Source organism: Cebus imitator, unplaced genomic scaffold (assembly GCF_001604975.1).
Source record: "Cebus imitator isolate Cc_AM_T3 unplaced genomic scaffold, Cebus_imitator-1.0 Scaffold221, whole genome shotgun sequence".
In the NCBI taxonomy this organism is placed as follows: domain Eukaryota; kingdom Metazoa; phylum Chordata; class Mammalia; order Primates; family Cebidae; genus Cebus; species Cebus imitator.
In genome coordinates this window covers 2,142,979-2,156,233 of record NW_016107536.1, presented here as the reverse complement: position 1 = coordinate 2,156,233, position 13,255 = coordinate 2,142,979, and positions in this window count along the sequence as shown.

The following is a 13,255-nucleotide window of genomic DNA, read 5'->3' as shown; positions in this document are numbered from 1 at the left end:
AGTTTCTAAACTCTAAAGGCAAACTGACGTATCTTAAAACCATAGCAGTGTTGTCACACCAATAGAGAAAAAATACACATCTAGGAAATTTAATAATGGCCAGTATTTATTAAGTACGAAGCACATTTTGTACGAGGCACTGTTCTGTTTCTAGGTATTAACACAATGAAACCTCCTTATGAGAGAAAGTTACTATCTGTTTTGTGACCTTATTTTACAGATTAAGGGACTAAGGAGCAACAGGGTAAAATATTTTTCTCATAGTTACACACCGATAAAAAAGGAATCAGAATTAAAAATCCCGTATTTTGACTTTAGAGTCAAGTTCTTAACTGCAGTACATATTGCCTGGGGTGACGTGAAATATCACCTTCAGCTACTTTCAATCAAAAACAAATTTTAATAAGATAATATTTTAAAGGGAATAATGCATCCACATTAGACATTAGAGAATAAACATTTACATTCTAATAATCCACAATCCAAAATATGTCTTCAAGCATTTCTGACATAAAGAGCTTGCAAGTCATCAGTCTCATCTTTCAAGAAAAAGCTGAACGAAATAAAAATCCACCACCAAATCTGGACAGACAGGTGATTCCAGAGAGTGACAGCTGAGGCCTGCTTATCTGCAGAACTTAAGCCACTAAAGCTGTAAACTCTAGTAGTATCCAAAATGGCTACTTTGCTAAATTGCTGAAAATTGACTTGCATAGCCTATAAGAAACTCCTGAACAGGCTCTCCTGGTGAAGCATTGAGAAAGATTCCCTCCTGGGTTTGTCAAGGAAAGGCAAAGTAATCGTTCTGAAATATGCTTACAGCATTGTTCTAACCAAGTTCTATTCTACAGGGAAGAGTAAAATTTTAGGATAGCCTTATCCCAACATGAGAAATGAACACTGCTCTTTCTCTTCAGCACCTTTCATTGGTGCATCCTTCCAGAGAGGAAGATGGAATAGGCAGTGTTGTGCTTTCTTGAGTTTTAGCCTCATTATGCCATTACAGTAATTAAATGCATAACACTTTCATACTGGACTTGCTGCTTTGACTGGCTACTCTCATGCATGGCAGCTCAGCCTGTGTCCTAGTTCAGATGAGCTCCTGACATCTAGAGTAATTTTTTTTTTTAGTGATTTACAACTCTACTAATACAATAATAAAAATATGAATAATCCAATTAAAAGATGGTCGAAGGAACTGAAATGACATTTCTCTCAAGGAGGTACACGAATGGCCAAAAAGCTGATGAAAAAATGTTCAACATCCCTAAACATGAGGGAAATGCAGAAAAACACAATGGGATACAACTTCACATCCACCAAAGTGGCTACAATCCAAAAGATACACAAGTGTTGGAAAGATGTGGATAAATCGCAATCACGTATTTGCTGATGTGAAAATAACATGGTGCAGCTGTCTTGGAAAACAGTATGGCAACTCATATCACATGACCCAGCAGTTTAAATCCTAGCTATTTATGTGTGAGAGAGATTAAATGAAATGACATGAAGTGAAAGGGAAATGAAAATGTGCTCATATAAAAACTTGTACACAAATTGTTCACAGCAGCATAATTCATAATAGCCAAAAGGCGGAAACAACTCAAATGTTTATCAGCTGATGAATGGATAAATAAAATATCTTACATTCATACAATAAAATGCAATGAAATACTGAAACCTGCTGTAATATAGATGAACCTTGGAAACATTGTACTAAATAACAGAGGATAGGCCCAAATGACCACATATTATGTGATTCCATTTATACAAAATATCACAAATAGGGAAATTTATAGAGACAAGAATTAGATTCCTGGAGATGTACAACTAGCAAGGAAATGGAGAGACATATAGGGTCTCATTGTAGGATATGGAAAATATTCTAGAATTTATTGTTATGAAGGATGCATAATTACGAATTTCCCAAAAGCCATTTAATTTTATACTTGGAGTGAATTGTAAGTTTTGTGAATTATGCCTTAATAAAGCAGTTGAAAAATATATACATAAATTGAAATGTTAAATACTATATAAAATTTCTAAATACAAATTATTTAGAAATGTCTTGATCATATCCCTATGCCATTTAAAATTCACCTATTTTTCTTTTGTACACAGTATTTGATATATATTGGTATTCAATAATGTTTGTTTACTTATTTTCTCAAGTTGTAAAATAAGTAAAAATGAAATAGGCCAAAATGAATATGTGAAAATCATCGTAATCAATACCCCACATCCAAGCTATCACATGACTGAGTAGCTAATGTATTATTTTTTTGTCAAATAGCATATTAAGTGTTGAAGAGAATATTCATTTTTGTCTTGATCTTGAACATAAAGGGACTAATACTGGCTATGTCTTTGAGATAGTGTGAGTGTGTGATGTATATTTTTGTGGGTAGGACAAATTCTTGGTACAGAGAACTCCTTTAATCATAGTCTTCACTCAGTGAAACATTATCATCACTGCTGTGCACAACCCTGTTCTTTGTGTTTCTTGTTTTTGACTCATCTATTGATTTGTTTTTTTATTTGTGTATTTATTGTTTCCTCCATATCTCACTATGTCTCAATTATTCTAACAAAATGTATAGCCTTTTACTTGTTTTTATAAATATTCATTGCTGTTTTGTAGACATGTAATATTGAAGTTTATAATTAATTTTTTAAAGATTGTGTTAACCTTCCTAATTTCGTCCTTCATCACTGTTTTTAGGGTCAATCCATGTTTCCGCATGTATATCTAATGTGTTATTATTCATTCTGACTCATCCTCCATGGGGTTTACCTACAGTACACTACCCAACAGCCTCCCCAGTGATGCACATTCTGCATTTCTGCTACCCACTAACACAAATACTGCTGTAGTGAGTATCAGAGGGCATGTTTTTTTAGTTTCTCTAGGATCATATGCCTTGGAGAAGGATCCCTGGGTCATGGGGAATAGATGGATTTAATTAGACTAAATATTTCTGAACGTTCTGCAAAATAAGCTGTACCATGCTTCCATGAGCAGTGCATAATATATCCACAGCCACACTTCCCAGTATCCAACTTACTAATTTATCACATTCTGATACACATAAAGGAATAATTACGGATGTTTCCATTTGTATTTTTCTTTTAATAAAACTGAGCATCTCTTTGAGCTTTTCTATTCTGTGAATTTCCTGTTCAAACATTTTACCCATTTTCTTTTCATTTCTTTTTCTTATTTGCAAGTGTTTCTTATAACTTTTATATATTAATACCTCTTCAATTTTAAACATTGCAAACACCTTCTCTCTAAATTTTCTATAATGTCCTATATAACAGAAATCTTTAATTTTTATGTAATTATATTTTAGCCTTATGTTTTCTGCATTTGAAATTTTTATCAAATCTCAAATGTTAATTATTTTTAAAGTTGCAGAATACTCAATACCGCATGTATGTTTTTTTTCCCAAATAGCATCTTAATTAAGGGTTGAAGAGAATATTTTAGTTTATCTCCTGATTCTGAATGTCAAGGAGTTGTTCACCGATTCTAGACAAAAATACATTGTGATTATCTTCCAATGACTTTATAGTTTACCATTAAAATTAGACCTTTAGTTCATCTGCATCACAACATTGTATATAGTTTTGATGAGGATTTATCTTCTAGTTATATTCCTTTACCATTGTAAGGAATAAGCCAGGTATGTGATTATAAATCTGGAAGAGAGTACTTCAGGCAGAGGAATAGCAAGTGTAAAATCCCTTCGTGGAAACAGCTTGGCATCTTCCAGAATCAGGAGGTATTCTACTGTGGTAGGAGAGTACAGTACTAGGGAAGGAGCTATCATAAGTGAGGAAATAGGCAAGAGCCATTCAGCAGAGGTTTTGAAGCCATGGGGAAAATGATGTATTTCATTCTAAGTGTAACTGTAATCGATTGGAAAGTAAATAGAGTCACACAATTTGAGTTATGTTGTAAAGATTTCCAGCTTCCAGTGATGGATGAGATTAAGAGCATTCTACTTTTTTTTTTCCTCCTGATAATTATAACTTAACATTTACAGAATACAAAAGCAACTATTAGAAGGCTCTAAATAAATGAATATTTGAAAAACAGACTCATAGAGACCTCGGAACTCGAGCGAAAACCTGACTATGAGTTCCGTGAGCTTATATTTTATTTTTATTATTTTATCTGCCTCATGACCTGCTTTGCAGGCTATTGGGCTGATCCTAAACCCATTTGGTCCTGGGCATTACTGGCTCTGATGAGTGAATAATACCTGCTGTCTAAAATTAAGGAGCCCCAAATGTTTTGTGTTTTATAAGAAACTGCTTTGGTAACTCCTCCCTTTTCCAACAAACCATCATGTCCAGTGTGCATATACATATCTAGTTTGGATAGCTCAAAAGAAATATCACCACTTGATATGTACTTACTTGTACTCATTCTGTTTCTCATGCTATCATGTATCCTTTAAATAAAAGCCTCAAGTGAGTACATAACAAGAAAGAAGTCCCCAGAGATATCCCATAGCTTGAACTCCCCAGGGCTCTATCTGCACACTAGGACTGGGCAGTATCCTAGTGTGTCCATGATTTGAACTGTCATTTGTGTAAGAAATCTTGGCTCCAGGAGAATGCTCCAAAAAGAATCTCAGTATCTCTTTTAGTCAAACCAGGCTTATCAAACTAGTTAGTCCTGTTGCCTAACCATCAGTTAGGAAGATAAACTTGAGATAGGCCAAGGATGCTTCAGACCCTAAACAGTACATCATAAATGCCACTGATCTTATTTTGCCTAAGAGTAAAAAGCATCCAGGTATCTCTATATCTCCAAAGATAAAAACAGAATATTCCCAGCACAGCTCTATTCCCACAGCCTGCTCTCTAACTCTTGGTCAAAGCATTGCAAGTATCAATTGCTGATGGGTGTTCCTTTCCCTGTATCTTTCATACTATTTACAGAAGAAAGAACAACTGCAAGAATACTATTTATTTCTATCAACAAAGAACCGTGGGTATAACTTTAAAGAAAGCTTTCAGTTTGCCAAAGATTCTAGAAGATTCCAGTGCAAACTTCTTCATAATAATGCATGAGCTTGACAACAATTTGACATCCCTCTGCCACTGAAATGCAAGCCTTGTAAAGTGTATCAATGCATTGATCCAATGGAAGGATTACTTCATTGTTAACTAAATTTAGTTCCTCCTTTGCTCAATTGGCTTCTATTGGAAGAAAATCTTGTAGAGGTTTTAATTCAACCTGACAATACATTTGGTCATTAGTATCATCGTTATAGGTTTTGTAAAAATCCCTTAAATTAATGTTATAATTATACCAGAATTATACCAAGAAGCAATTAAATTACAAGTTAGATTAAGATTACTACAAAACAAGTCAGATAAAATTGTTGCATTTCCTTGACTTTCCCAGCAAAAAGTGACTTTGTCCATATACCTAATGTGATCAGGGACTGAAGTATAAATCAAGGGCCAAGGTGCAGTTAGTTCTGCATTCCAGGTCCCTTGTGGGCATAGTTACATGCTCTGCTTGATACTGCAAGATGTTATGGACACAGGTTCCCAAGGTGTTTATTTTTAAGAAATGTCTATCTTTTCCCCACTGGAAAAACCTTGATCAAGCTTAATTAGGCTTCCACTTTCAACTAACTTCACTATGGGGTACATCTGTTTTTATTTATGCATGGGACTTTGACAGTTAAGGACATGCATGTAGATTGCATTCTCCACTTACGAACTTCCATGCACTCCGGAGAACATAACTCTCCTGTAACTCATCCCTGGATCCCAGGCCATTACCCTTAAGCTAACTGCTTCCATCTGGAGGAGCATATTTCACAGCTCCTCTTTGGTTACTGTGCATGCGCTCTTTTCTAGCTTTGTTCCCCAGGGTGCTGCCAAACTATCTATTGAGTCTGTTTACCTTCTTCTCCAAGACTGTGTTATCTGCCCAGGCTTCTTGCTACCTTTTCTCTTTCTCTTGAAATAATATCCAATCTAATAGGCTAATATGGGTCAATGAGTCTATTTCTTCAGTATATTTTCTATATACAATAAAAGTAGATTTGACTTGTCCTAGAGCTACATCATTTTCATCCAGGGCACCTTTAGAGTGTTTTGGACAACATTGGTTTACCCATTGGATATGCTATTGCCATAGAGTCTTACTGAGTACAACTTGAGTACATATTGAGGATACAAAAATGGTGAATTGCTCAGGATAATATCACATAATCAGTAGTCATATCCTCAAATATTTTGAGTACGCCAGAGTTTCCTATATAATCCCTTGGGAGATATTGAGGCTATCAATAGGAATTATGGACTCACCAAGCCACCCCTAAACTGACACTGAAATCTGTTTGAAAAGTATTATTTACATTGATGATTTTCCTCAATCCACATAAACATGGATTATAATGCATTAGGCCACATAATACTATGACAAACTGAAGATGCAACAAATGTGTTCATCATGTTTAGGCATCTTTGTCAACAGGCCATCATTTAGTTTAACAGCTACATGGTGATCTATGGCTCTTTCCTACATGGTGCTTTCCAAAAGGTGTCTTCCACAGGGTGTCAATACTGTCGTTGAGACACTTCATATAAATGAACACATGTTAATGCTTCTTTAATTCCCTGAAGCCCATCCTAGACCTTCATATTCAAGCAGAAAAGGAGTTTTCGACAGGCTTACACATTCACTCTCATGGGCATATGTAAATATATCTAAAGTAAATACCATTTTCTGCTCTAGCTTTTCCTTCTTAGCATTATCCATTTATCGACTCCCTTTAGATTAGCAAGCACTTCTCCTTCTTTGATTTTCACCCACGTCCTCCTTCTACCCCTGGAGTAAAACCATAAGGTTCAGGAGAGGTCTGACCTATAGAGAGGGCAGCACTATGAGTCCTGCAAATGTCTTCTTTATTCGTTTCATTCAAATAGACTAGGGTTGGATAAGTACATGCTTATAAGACTAGCTCATCCACTAGGTAGGAAAGCAGAAACTGATCCAGTTTCCAGTTCAGACAAGTCAGGAGAAATACAAATTGTCATTCCCTGAGGGAATTGTACAGTGACATTGAGGGACACTGTCATGGTGTCATTTTAGCAGTTGGTCCTTATTCTGGAACTCAAGTGCATTTCAACTCCTGGCACTACAAGATCAGTCAGAGAAAAAGTAAATAACCTAGTAGTAGAGAAAAAGTTTATGTAAATTCCTATGCCCCATTCCTTCTTCCCTATCTTTGCCCACAATATGTCAGCAATCGATTCAAAGGCAAACCCTCTTTACTTCCACATAGTCTACATTTTAACACACGTGTATTCAATCATGGTAACTATCACTTCAATTCTTACCACCTCCAGTTTACTAAGCCAGTGTTTCAATTTCCCATTCCCATTTTCAGTTAGTCTCCTACTCGGTAGGTTGTCAACTTCCTTGTATAGAATGCTTTTGAATCTCAGACTGCAGGGCACCTCTACTAAAATTGATTCCTGCATTTGATAATATATAAGCAGGAAGTCCAAACTGAAATAATACTGTTTGCTCTAGGCCTCTACGGTGTTAGAGGAATTTGCTTCAGCTGTCAAATGTGCAAACCCAAATCCAGAATGAAGATCCATTGTGTCTACCACAAAGTTGGGAATCCATCTGCCAGCTATAGGCAGGCTCAGATCACCTTGGTATGAGGCCCATGCCTGTATTTTGTCTTTCATGTTCCTGTTGACAAATAGAGCAATTTTTAGTCACTGTTCAAGCTGCTAAGGGAGACATGTGGATATGTCTCTATCCCCGTGATTGTTGCATTGCTCAAATCCCTCTATGGCAGCTCAGAGCTCAATTTGCATACCTAAAAGGTCACTTCCAAAGTGCACAGGAGGACATTTACTTATGGGTCCAAGTTTCCTCAGAAATGAGTTTTTTGTTTTTGTTTTTGTTTTGTTTGTTTTTTTTGATGAAGCCTCCTTCTTGTCACCCAGGCTGGAGCGCAGTGGCATGATCTCAGCTCACCGCAAACTCCACCTCCCGGGTTCAAGGGATTCTCCTGCCTCAGCCTCCCAAGTAGCTGGGATTACAGGCATGTGCCACCATGCCAGGCTAATTTTGTATTTTTAGTAGAGACAGGGTTTATCCATGTTTGTCAGGCTGGTCTTGAACTCCTAGCATCAGGTGATCCACCCACCTAGGCCTCCCAAAGTGCTGGGATTACAGGTGTGAGCCACCACACCCAGCCAAAAGGGGCTTTTAGTAAGCACGGACATAGGTCCCATTTTAATTGCCTGTTGAAGTCCATAGATTTTTTTCTATAACAGAGTACCCCACCGGATGTTCCTTTTATTTTCCTGTCTTCTAAGGCCTATTTTCCAAATCACATTGCCAGTCTGCTAGCTCCTAGCCTAAAATCCTAGCTACTGCCGCTGGGTGGCAGTCACAGGCCTTTACCAGAAGCTCCAGTCAGCATGGCTGCAAGTAGCAGAAACTTCCCAAATCATTCATTTCTCTTTTCATCTACAATTAACCTCCTGGATCCATCAGCTTTTCTTATAGAACATCCTGCACTATGACATAAGGAATTCACGGGCACTAATGTTACAGCATATAATAGATCTGCAATTAAAGCCAAACTTTTATGCCTGCCAAGGTATCCTGTACTGCTTTAAATTACACGTAAGTGGGCTCATTCTAACAATTTGTGATCTAGCATGCCTAATAAAACAACAGAAGGAGGAAACCTGCACAAAATCCCTTTCCCAGTCATTTAGATAAGGAAAATGTCCTCAATCAGATATCACATCCATTGCAGCGATACTTTCATCAGAGTAAGGCAACCATCATGCACATTTTGCATCCATAAATTTCCACGTTGAGCCACTTGCTCACCTTCATTAGTTATAACACCACAACCTTCTAGTTTAACTACATCACATTTTAACACTTCATTAGCAGGTTTAAGTACCAATGTTCAGCAATCCTGAAAGTTTTTTCACTATGCATGAGCCACTTGACCTATACCAATGCAAACAACCAGGGGTCCCTGCCTGAGGGTTTTTCCAAGAGACTTGTACTCTCTCATTCCCCAGTCATAACCTTCTCTTGAATTTCACTTTCGATATTGGTGTAGGCTCTGAAAAGGTTTTAGACTCTTCTTTTGTGTAATACTCAAAATTTTAAGCCATAAAATTTTTGCTAGGGTAAATTTCACAGGATGAATTTACTGGAATAAATTTACTAGGATACACTGAGTAAACCTGTCTCATTCATTTTATCGTCTGACTTGGTATAATAGCTTTTATAATCTTTTACAGCAATTCATTAACATTTAATGACTACTCCATCTATCTCCTTTTTCATGCCATTTTTTAATCAACCATAAATTATTTCCACTTCGTTCAACTGTCCCAAGTTTTTTTTTCCAACTCTTGCCTTCTTGTTGTTTTATTTCTTCTGAATAATCCTGCCCTTTTCCTTGTCATTAAATCCCATTTGGGGGAGCTGAGTAAAGAGATCTGCTGCAGTTTCCCTCGTATCTCTTTGTCTGCTCAACAACATAGGCATCCAAGGAGTCCATGAAGTTGCAAGTTTTATTACATCATCAACCCTCACCTAGGCCTGCCATGGAAGTGTTCCCCAACCTTTTTGGCATCAGAAACTGGTTTCATGGAAGACAATTTTTCCATGAACCATTGAGGTTGGGGTGTTGGGAGGGAAAACTGTTTCACTTCAAATCATTAGGCATTAGATTCTCATAAAGAGCATGCAACCTAGATCCCTCACAGGCCCAGTTCACAAGAGGGTTTGCATTCCTGTGAGATCTAGTGTCCATGCTGATCTGACACGAGGCAGAGCTCAAGCAGTAATGATGGCTAACCCACTACCTGCTGCTGGGTAGCCCCGTTCCTAACAGACCATGGACTGGTCCATGGACCAGGAGTTGGAGTCACAGCATGAGCTTATGCATCACCCTACAACCAATATAAAGCTACCTGCATCCTTAGCCTTTCAATAGCTTGGGGGTACTCCACTTAATATCTAAGAGAGGACTGAGACAACGTTCCTTTTCAGGGCATGAATCACATACTCTTGCCTTTATGCAACTTAACAGAGTGGGACCATAATTCTGTGAAAGCTGCAAGCCAATTTAGGATCCTGAGTAAGATCCAACATGAAGTTACCCACGATCCCCCAAACTCAATTTCCATTGCAAAAGCAGTTGTGAAAAGAACTGCAAAATGAAGCTAAAAAGTGGCTTAACTCACATTTATAATGGACCAGACTATAATCAAAGCAAAGATCTGACCGGTTCCCCATGGACAGCCCATTCCTCACAGACACAGGACCTAACACTGAGGCTCTTGCAGCTTCACTCTGCCTCTCTGGGATCGTCATTTTAGCTAGAACAGATGGGAGCAGCCAAGACACCTATTCTTGGCTGACTTCTCCTCAGTGTAAACCTTTTTTGTTACCCATTTAGCTACCTCCCCTGGCCCTGGTCCACAAATGCTTTTCTACCCATCTGTGGACAGAATATTTTTGTGACCTCAGCCTATGAGTGGGTGGTCAGAAGCCAGCTGAAACCAATGCTTTCATCCCCCCAAACTCAGCTCATCTCTCGTTCTCCTAAGCAATGTCTTAGCTGTTACCTAAATTACAGAGTGGGAAGGGTCATTTCAACTGTCCCATCTGGGTCACTCACTGTAGTGTTCCCCAGTTTGAGTATTTTGAAAAGTGCTTGCCATAGAGTATACTCATTTGAGGTTTTATGTAAAGGCCAAAGGTTCAAGGCAGCAGGAGAAAGGAAACGCGGACATGCACTGGAGGTTGGAGAGACATCATTGGGAGGCAAAGTCCCCAGGGCCCTGTCTCTGTGAGCTAGGGATGAACTGAGCCTCTGACTTGAACCAACTTCAAGCAAGAAATCCTGCTGAGAAATTCCCCCCAAAGTTCTTAGTAGCTCTTTAAGTAGTCATGTCAGGTTATTAAACCAGTTTAGGCCAGTTGCAAACCCTCATAAATAAACTGACCCTGGGGGTCACTGGAGAAGTTTGGATTTTAAGTAGCACATTATAAATACCACTGCCATTATCTTGGTGAAAAGTAAAACCAGGCATCCAGGAATCCCCAGGGATAAAGACCAAGTATTTTCAGTCCATCTGTAAACCAGCTCTCTCTCCACATATCGCCTCACCAGAAAACTCAAAGCGTTTACGGCCCGCATTATGTAATTACAGTATTATACTATTGTCAAAAATTAAGTAAAAATTTTAAAGTTACATGTATATATGTTTTATCTCTCTAGCTATGTCAGAAGCTCTGTGATGAATGAGTTTATGGATTCATTGCTAAATATTTATTGAATACAAGAATGATAATTTCCATAATTAATAAATGAAAAGTTCTGCTACTGAGGTAAATAAGAAATAGGTCACTACTAATCCATGATACTGAAAGGGATTTTGTAACCAACGTAAGAGAGATGCCACCAGCCACATTTTGCCTGCGGAAATATATATCAAAATTCCTACTTGGGTTTCACATTACTTAAATATGGACTCAAGAAACTTAAATTCTTAGTCAATGTAATAATCTAGGTCCTATGCAGTTCAACAAAACAAGAAATAGTGGTAAAATAATTGAAAAGAAATAATTTTCTATGAATAGACAGTATAATTTTCCACATAGGAAATTAAATCTTCTACGTATATGAAGAGCTTCTGAGATACTGACAATATATTTTTTCTTTTTCCTGTTTTTTTCACTAGCATGGTGATGATTTAAGTATTTCTTTTTGTTAATTATTGTATGGGACATTTATGCTTTCTTCACTTTTTGAATGTGTGCTATATTTCACAAATTTGGAAAATAAATTTGAAAAATTCATGAGAATTGGCAAACTATGGGAACTAAATAATGCTGCTGCTTGGCTAAACAGAGCCAGGAGAACAAATTGGACTTAAATGAGAACACATCCAAAAACCACAATATCATATATAGTTATATATCATTGGAAGTTACCAAAGGTCTTTCATATTTAATCCTCATTGAAACCCTTTAAAACAGGTATTCATAGAAGGTATTATCCTCATTTCACAGATAAGGAATCGGGTTTGAGTAATGCTACATTATTTGTGCAAGTCACGTACGAGAGCAGTGAAGTCAAGCTTGAATCCAGGACTTTGGAGTCCTCTGTATATACTTTCTACTGTATGACACACACACAGACTTAGGACCCCATAAAAAAGAAGTAAGGAAGAGAGAAGCACTTTGCTTCAAATGCAAAGCAGCTGTTTTAAATAACATTATCAATCAAATATCAAATTATAGCTTAAAAAAGAAAATAAATTGGAAATATAAGCAGTAAACTCTTTTTGACAATAAAATTCTTTTGATTTTTTTTTCTTTTCCCACATTGCTTATTCTCAACTAAGGTAATCAAAGAAATTTTAGCTTTATTATTTTGACCCGCTCTGTCAATTCAAACTATTGTAAGACTAGACCTATACATACAACTTTTTTTTTTTTTTTTTTTTGAGACGGAGTCTCACTCTTGTTACCCAGGCTGGAGTGCAATGGCGCGATCTTGGCTCACCGCAACCTCCGTCTCCTGGGTTCAGGCAATTCTCCTGCCTCAGCCTCCTGAGTAGCTGGGATTACAGGCACGTGCCACCATGCCCAGCTAATTTTTTGTATTTTTGGTAGAGACGGGGTTTCACCATGTTGACCAGGATGGTCTCGATCTCTTGACCTCGTGATCCACCCGCCTCGGCCTCCCAAAGTGCTGGGATTACAGGCTTGAGCCACCGCGCCCGGCCTAACATGCAACTTTACAAACCTACCATTTGTTGAATGACAGGCACAATTTTAAGGGCGTTGTAATTTTTTATTAATCCTCATAATGACCTTATGAGAGAAGTAAATATTAGTGCTTCTCTATTACAGACAAGAAATCTGAGGCTCAAAGAGGTTTAAAATTTGTCCAAAGACATGTGAACAGCAAATCTCAGAGCTAAGATTCAAACCTGGGTTAACCTTTACTACAAAGCTTGGGCCCCCAAACACTCTGCTAACTTGGGCCTCGCCCTATGTAAGTGGAATCAGGAAAGGAAATAAATTTTGGAAATTATCCATGTGATTTGAATTCTTGTGTTGGTCAAGGCTGCATCATGGAATCAGAATCAATAGGATACAGATCGATTTGTTGCAAGGATTTGATCTTGTGCCATTGTGGGTCTGGTTTAG